The sequence below is a fragment of the Channa argus genome, chromosome 11, assembly GCF_033026475.1.
Source record: "Channa argus isolate prfri chromosome 11, Channa argus male v1.0, whole genome shotgun sequence".
NCBI lineage: Eukaryota > Metazoa > Chordata > Actinopteri > Anabantiformes > Channidae > Channa > Channa argus.
In genome coordinates, this window is record NC_090207.1 from 1,984,957 (window position 1) to 1,994,064 (window position 9,108).

Genomic DNA, 9,108 nt, shown 5'->3' on the forward strand with positions numbered 1-9,108 from the left:
TGTAAGTTACTGTAAGCCCACGTTTTTCAACGAAAACTTTTCCGGTCCAGGCCATTTTTTTTGGCACATGAATTTGATGCTCGTTAACACAATGAAATGGTTTTAGGTAACTCCACCACCCACTACGACCTTAATAAGAAACCGAGTAGATCATCACCTTTCTGACAGGTTCAACTTCAAATCTGAGAAATTGTAACATTGTAAACATAAAATTTATTGCAGAGCTGCTGTCTTGGATTGTATTATATTGCAAAGGGGGTCATTAGCCTGATCGGTGTATATGATAATAACCAGCCATGGTTTCATTGTAATTAGAGGCATTGTGATGGAGTTTTATTATATTAAACTAAGCTGAAACAAGTCTCCTTCTGTGGTGTTGGAATTATGGTTCTCAAGTTGTATTTAACACAGGCTTGTATTGAGCTCCAAATGTGTAGTTGTGGGATTTTCTTCTTCTTTCGTGCAGGAAAACAGGGGAATCACCAAAACTTTAACATTACTGGTTACTGAGTTTAATAAAATATTTTTAAAAAGTTCCAGGCCTTACATTGTCGATTCGCATAATTCAGTTTGGCCCAGACCAAAATCCAAACAGCTTCTCGTCCCTGCAACAGATGCAGTGAAGAGACAATTGGATGATGATTATCTATGTGATAAGAAAAAATAAATGAATTTGTGCCTTATTCATTGCAGTATAAATATAGTGAATAGAATTGTGAATTTATACATGGAGCTTTTAAGGTAGTCGCCCCTCTTCTCCACATATGTGCACACACTGGGGGTCACAAATCACGAAGCTGTGGGGAACCAGTATCTGGATGATGCCAGATATTGAAGATAATCCACCCGGTGAAGAATCGTCAGGTTAGATGAGATTTTTCTTTCTTTTTCTGTGACTAAAACTTGTGTTGGCCTCAGAAGTGTGGAGGCACAAGTGAAAAGGGGCTGGATTATGCAAAATTCACGTCTACCGAACAATAGTGGTCTCAATGGGACATGCAGGCAGAAAAGACAGCCGCTGTGACATCACCACAGACGGCTTAACTTTCATGCATCACAGGGCTTTGTGCGATTACTCTAATGGTGAAGCCACAATTGTGCCTAAATCCTAATTGACTTTTTTTTTTCCCACTCTTATAGACATTGTACTCATCATTGTATAGCAGATAAATCCAACACGCAGCTGTGTTCGAGTCTCATTGTGAAGCTCCATTAGTGAAATAAGAAGTGCTAGAGTTTTCCGCATTTTGTAAAATGGAATAGGAAAAAAAAAGGGTTAGATTTCCTTTAGAGGTTTCTGTCAATCTCATGATGCATATAAACACAAACTGCAACATCTAATATGGACTGTGATGCCAACACCAAGTCCGTGTATCCGTTCTATTCATCACCGCTGTGATTTAGTGACAGCTAATTTACTGCCATTATTTATCAGCAGTCTTCTAGCTCTTTGATTTAATTAAAGATGAATAAACAGATTAATATAATCCGAGCAAATGGCTAATATTGATGAGGAGGCTTTGGCTGTGAAGAGGGATGGGTGTCCCAACGAAGGCAGGATACTCATGGAGGGGGCCAATGCTAATGTGAATTTAATGACATTTCTATTCTGATGGTTGTCGCCAGTGCACCCGTCCATGGGACACGGGGCTCATTGAAAGGTTTTATGAGTTATATGAGTATGAATATGGTCATATAAATCATATCATTCGATACATGATATAATCAATTAGTCATAAGATACGATGTAGTTGGATCGATAGATACTTTACTAAAAATGTCCTCGGGGAATCTATGCAGAGGACGACTGATGCTGAATAGCTTCAGCAGCTGGAGGTTTTACAGTTGTCACTTGTCATTTTGTCGATGTCACAGGGCCACAACATCCGCTGTGTAACTCTAAACCACTCAGAGAAAGGTTTAATAAGTCTGTTCCACACGGACTGTGCGGTTGCATAAGTCTGAGTTATATAAAGTTGTTTCTCATAGAAATCAGAGGCCAAGCAGCGTTTCTTTGGAGGCCTGGTATTCCTCCAACATCAGCACTTCACTGCTCAAACTGCTGCTTCTTTTTCGTCCTTGTCCATTTGCGCCCGTAAAACACAGTTGGCAGTAAATCAGCCACGAGCGCTCGCCACGTGCATTAAAGGAGATAACTGTCAATACTCGTTAAACTGGACATAAACCTGCATCAGCCACAAAGTCACGGTCACAATATATGAACACAAGCGTCATCTCATTAAGACACTTTGGTGAAGTCACTGAACTGGAGCCACTTATAATGAGCACACACCCAGTTTTTTTATTTTGAAAGGATCTTGTGTTTGCTACCTTAGATATAGAATGCAGACACCTAATGTCCATTCATGTCTTTACTGTTCCACAGTTTGTTTTGTGACATGATTTCCACATGGGAGGAAAACGCTGCTTTATTGACAGTTAGTATCCACATCATCTCCGAGTCCAGTATTCGTTCCTTTAAGCTCTGTTTTGGTCACCACCAGCTTGTTCCAATATTTTCAGCAGCTGCTTGTTAAGTGTTTTTGTCTGCTGCTGGACAGGAAGTGTGCAGGACATGACACGTAGTCATTCCATCCATTGTGAATGTTGCTTTCATTTAAAGCTCCTTTACTGCCATTAACCATCTTTTCTCATGGTAATAAGCTTAAATACATTTAGATTTAACACCAACTGTAATCTGTTACACAACTTCAGCCTATTACAAAAGTTTTAAAAGTCTGCTAACTGAAAACACATGGAACCCAGTTGGTGGGAACTCACATTGTATTGTAGTTTGCAATAAGGGTCATTGTGATAAAAACATGCTTGGTTGTTCTGCAAAATGAGCAAACAACACACAGACGTGAAGCTTCCTATAAGATATTTGTGCAGACAGGCCCCCTGACATTTTTGGTCCAGTTTTATTTGGATTCCAGTTAGAGCCCACATGTGCAAAGGGCCATTTGGGGAACAGATTATTCCAAAGGGCCACACAGCACAGCGAGTACGGACCTTTTAACATGGGTGGTCCCAGTGGGACTTGGACTAGTGACCCGGGCTGTGTTAATAACAGGGCGATGAATTAATTATATTAATCACAGATGTTCGTAAAGATGGTGTGATGTCATCTGGCTCGCTTGGAATCCCCAGAGTGAGTCCTTAGTGCAGCGTCCTGATGAGATGCAAGCGTGTTTTTAAAAGACCATCTGTAACAAACCAAGGCGAATCCGAAGAGAGTTTCTCCAATCAAAGCATGACTTAACCCCTTTAACCCCTTTTCGAGCGCTGCAATCTCAGTACACAAACCACAAACAAGTGGTGAAAACACAGACGCAGCACATATTAAAACGTCTGTTACTTTTTACGTGTCGGAGCTGGAAACCTTACAGTTTGCCTACATGACAGCGGTTTGCAGTGTTTTCATGGGACGTTTCTGTTGGAATCGGTGTATTTTGTGTCTTTCTGCACCGTGTTTCTGGATTTCGCTTTAGCTTTTGGTTCAAAGCTTAGTAATTGGGAGATTCTTGAGCTCTCAGGGCCAACGTACTTTTGGCATTGACAAAAACGTAATTGTGCTGAGCAAGTAGATATTTTAAGCTCAAACATTCTGTTGGAAAGAGATGTTTCTGTTTTGGGTTAAAAAAGTTTTTAGTATTCCAAAACATAAATCAGACACATGAATTATACATTGTGTTGGGACATTTTTGGGTCTGTTTTTTCATCTGGATGACAAATGTCCACATCAGTAAATGATCTCAACAAACTTTATAAAAGCTTTGACTGTTTGTCAGTTTTCTGAGGCTCTGCCAAGAATCAAATGAGGACCAACCAGAGACGTGTTGCACAGTGTGTGTGTGTGTGTGTGTGTGTGTGTGTTCTTTGGCAACCTTCTGTTGGCATCAGACTAGCGTGTCATGCCTTCAGATATTATGTAACCTTGTCATAGCAGGCTGCTTCCCTCTTCACATATAGAAACACTGAGCCACAGGGATGTAATTAGCTGCCTGGGCAGCAGCAGGGATATCGGGTGGATGTGTTTGGATGTGTTTATTTGGAACCGTTAGCTACTCGCGAGCACATCTCACGGCCTGCTGGTCTTGTGATTATTAGTCACGGCCTGGACAGTGGCCTCGAGCGTGACTTGGTGCGTGCGCTCGTGTGTGTGTGTGAGTGTGTGTTCCTGCTGTGCTCGTCTAATACCTGGTATTTGGTGGCTTGCTGTATAATGCTCCACATGCCTTTGAACTAAGAGAAGGAAGTGTCTGTCCTCTATTTTTTACACACATCCTCCCACGTGTCTGTGTCTCTATCGTTGTGAGGACACCCGTTGATGTTGTGCATGCTTCAGTCTTGCCCTGACACCTTAACCCCACAAGTGAAAGGATTCTAAAGTCAAGTTTTAAGCCTTCAGTCCTAAAAAGTCACCACAATGATCACATCTAACCATGATGTGTCCACACAGTCTTCTGATGAGACATCCATCCTAATTTCTGCTTCGAGCACAGAGTGCTCGCGCTACAAAGAGCGATGAGATGCTAGTGTTTAAATAGCCCCTTGACTCTGCCTGGAAATGTCCCTTTGCCCGGTTCAGTGTGATGACAGCTCATTCAGACGCCGGTTTAATTCTGACTTGATGACTTAATGTTCACTGATGATGTTTGTGAGGAAAATGTCCAAATGTGGAGCAAAGGTTCATCATTGCATGCGGCTTTTTGCCCTGTTTAAAGTACATCCAACATCTATTTAAATGTGTGTGTCGCACGTACTCTTTTAGTCCATCCAGCACTTTATGTCACTGCAGAGCACAAAAACACATAAATCACCACAAAACCAGAAAGAGCCCTGTTGTCACAAACCTGCCGACTGCTAAAGAGGAGAATTGTTCTCTGTCCTGTGACTTGAGGACTTTGTTGCTTTGGTGAAAGGCTCAAAGTGGATGTTTGGACTTGAACATGTCTAAACCAGTTCCTTCCACTAAACGTCTTGGCCTGAAAACAAAAAAACAAGTTGCGTCAGATACGTGACCTTTAGGATCTTTGACCAAACATTTGCAGATTGTAAAATGTGATACCAGCCAAGGTTTGTCCTGGCAGAGAACTGGACTGGGACAATTAGATGTACGTTCTTCTAGTTTATATACTACTGTGCATCCTGTTCCCGAGCTACCTCTTCATACACCTGCTGTCCCAGAAAGATAAAAACAACCATTTGATTTCCAGGTGACTACACACTAATGAAAACCTAATTATCAATGCTATAAATCTCTAGATGAGCTACGTGTGAATCTTATGCACTGCACCTTTTTAAAGAACGACTTTGGTCTTTTTTAAAATGAATAACTTTGTCCACAATCACCACACAGATTTAGTTATCAGCCTGCAGCCTGGATTCGCTCCGTCTTTGGTGCCATAGGCCTCCATTGGTTAGAAAACACATCAGCCAGATACACCAACACATTCTCATCCCACAGCGATCATCATTATAGCACACAGCCTCTCACGCTGAAGTTGAACCCTGGTCTCCCGTGGAAAAGTTTTCTGTCTTGTTGCATCACATCCGTATGAGACCTTTTCACTTTATGTTGTTCATCGGTGCTTTAGGTGTCAAATATTGAAGTATCTGGGTTTCCACTGACACCAACAGGTACCCTAAATGTTAGCGTGTAATGCAGACCTGACTAGACGAGGCAGCGCTTTTTGACACTTCGGGAATAAGAACTCTTGAATATTAAGACCCTTTTGAATATTGTGTGGGCTCTCTGGTCCGTAATTCAGCACATGTGTAGTTCATTCGATGCCAGTGTGGAATCGGAGCATATGGAGAGCAGTTCGAAAAGTTGCAGGTTATGGAATGCAGAATATGTGTCTGAAAGATTTTTTTTTTTTTTTTTTTTTTGGACAACGGAGGTCTATCGTACCCACGAACGAGCAAGTGCAGGCTGACAGCTAACTGAACATCAGTAGATTCAATGTTGACTTTAGTATCTGTATCGCGATGGTGGAGAATAGGAAATGACCAGAGTTGTCCTTCAAGATGCCACACAAAAAAAAAGGTTTTGAGTCAGTGGGGGTAACACGTGTGGCCGATGAACTGGGGTCTGTATCGTGAAATGTTATGAGGTGCCACGAGTAGCAAAAGCGATGCTATAAACGATGGAATCACTGAGGTTGAATACAACACCTCACATACAGGAACAGTATTAATTCATCTCCTGTCCTTGTGACCTCGCACAAATGGGTCCAATACACTCGCACGCTCTTCCCCTCCCCTTCTTCAAATCCTGTAATCCAAGAGGAAATGAAATTGGCTTTGTAACTTTCCAAGCCGTCTGGGGAGGGAATTGCCACACAGAAGCACAGTGAACAGTTTAAACAGATTAACCCCAATAAGGTGGTTTATCACAATAAAGACTTTAGTGTCTGTGGTTGTTTGTTGGAATGGGAGTGAGCACAGCTGGCTGCCGAAAAGCTCATGTAACTTCAGCTCAGGCCGAATTCTTGAAATTTCTGACGGGATTTTATTGTTCCAACGTAAAATAGTCACAGTTCCACACATTCCAAACATTATCCCGTTTCATGTAAAACTAAATTCAAAGTGAGGAAGTTAATGCAAAGAATAGACAAATAAATCCTGTCACTTTTGCGTTTTCTCCTGTTTTTGTGTCTTTTTCATCATTTTATTTATTTATTTTAGAATCTCGACTCTGCATGATGCTGCTACTAATGTTTGTAGTTCCTGCACTAATCTTTATGTTATCACTTGTGCTAATATTAAAGGCATTTGACACAAGAGGAGGCAGAGAAAGCCACTGATTCTGTAACACGTGGTAAAAGAAATAAAGATGCAGATAAAAGCAAAAGTCATCAAAGAGAACTGTAGTATTTTACGGCAGCACAGATCGTTTTACTGTATATTTGAAAAAAAGAAACAGTTTTCAGCCCTGCAGCCAGAATGTCTTTATTTCTTTCTGTACAAATGCTTCTTTAGCGTTAACAGCAGTAAAAATCACATGTAAAGCCTGAGGTGAACTCTTCTTATCATGTCTGAACACAAAGCTTCAGAAAACTGGTGGGTTTTTTTTTTAATTTATGCATTAAACATGCTCCAGGCTGCTTCGTGCAAACACAAGCTATTAAACAAATGCTCGTATTTCAGATCAACTAATAATCAGGTGTCCTTTGTACTGGCACGTTGGCCTCAAAGGAGGGGATTTTTTTTTGGTCTTAATGTGAAGCGGGGGAAGGTGTTGGTTGCTGTTTTATTCATGATAAATTCCGCCCTGTGGCAAGCGAAGGCTTTTTATACAGTTAAGTGAGATTATATTTGTTAAGTCGTTTGTTAAATTGTACAACAGGATAAGGCTGCGTGAATGTGCACACGCTGTCTGGCACAGCTGGAGGGGTTGTTGGCGTGTCGGAGCACAGCAGGGAGAAATATGCAAATATTCCTCTGATTAGCTGCTAAGCAGTTGAGGGTGTCCGCGGACTAATGACCAACTGTCCATAACACAAAGACTTGCATGGATGAGACCTGCACGAGCCAATAAGGAACAGCTCCGGTGCAAAGTGACTAATAAAATCTCTTATTGGACAAGGATTTAAAATGACCACAAAGAAATAATAAATGCCACCAAAGTGAGTACAGAGAGGCACAAATTGAGCTGGACGTGAAATTGGTACAAAGAGAGAGAAATCACATAAACAGAGGGACATGGGACGAACGTGGACAATATTAAATGTCGACGAAGAGACACGAGGTGACTACAGACACACATTAAATGTCCAATGGGACCATTAATGACCATTTTTGAATCATGTCAAAAGCAGCTAAATCGAGTTGATTACTTCCTCTGCAGTAATGTGGACGGTCTCCACCCGCACGGGGGGTCGGCTGTTCAATCAATCAATCAATCAATCAATAAATAAATCAATCAATTTTTTCTTAACTGGTGTGACACTGCCCCCATAGAAACTAAAGTGTGTGTGTGTGTGTGTTTCTATACAGTATATATGTATAGAGCTGTCAGACCTGCTGAATTGAAGGATGATACATTAAATGAGGAATAATGATGAAAAAACCTCCAGTACAAACATCAACACATTTCTATGTATTAAGGTTAAATTCACTTTATTATTTGGGATTAGTCTGAAAGGGAAAATGTAAGATTCATGATTTTCATTACGACCTCTTGAGGCCATGGCTTTCAGCACTGCAGAGCTGTGGACGTGTGTTCATACATGTTGGGATCTTTATTAAGGTGAAATAGTGACGATTCACCGTTTAAACCTGAATCGTGAATCAAAAACATCCTAATTTTACCCACGATCCCTGACGATAAAGCTTCAGTCAGGCTGCTGGATTATTTTAGGACTTCTTGGAGAAACCTATCACATCAATGTGGCTGAAATGGAATAATCCTCGTTCTGTAACCACATTTTGTCGCCATTTGACTGTGTAACTGTGCAGCATCACTCAAACGTTCAATTCTTCGTACCATATTTGTGTTATAGTTGCGTTGGTGTAACCTTGGTGATCTTTCTAATCCTGTCAGCAAACCGTAATGATTTCACAGCTGCGCTCACAGCTCCCAGAGGTGTTACCATGCTTTTTTTTTTGTGTGTGTGTTTTTAACTTTTATTTTATTTTGGCAGCTCTGCGAAATGCCAGCCGGGCTGATATGCATTGATTTCCAAAGGTCAAGTGTGCAGTTGTTTGCAGAGGCGTAATAAAAGCGATTGTTCTCAGTTCTCTGATCTGAAGGGGCTGCATTGTAAAGCTGACAGATAATTAATGACTGAGTAATTAGCAGCTTTATTATTTGTGATCATCCATTATGTCACTGCAGGCTCACAGTTCCCTTTTTTCATTCAGGTTTGATTGACAGGGCATTTTGCAGGGGGCTTGGAGTGTGTGTGTGTTGTGTGGCCTAATTTGCAAACCAAATCTACAAACCTGTGAATCTTAATGAGATGTGGTTGCTGTTCCAGTTTCGTAGACACAGATGCTTATTTAGCATGTGATTCGTGCAGGGAATCAAACGTGTCCTTCCTCTTGTGTTTTAGCTCTGCAAGTCCAGCTCACAGGACTCGACTGACCTCCTGCAGGAGC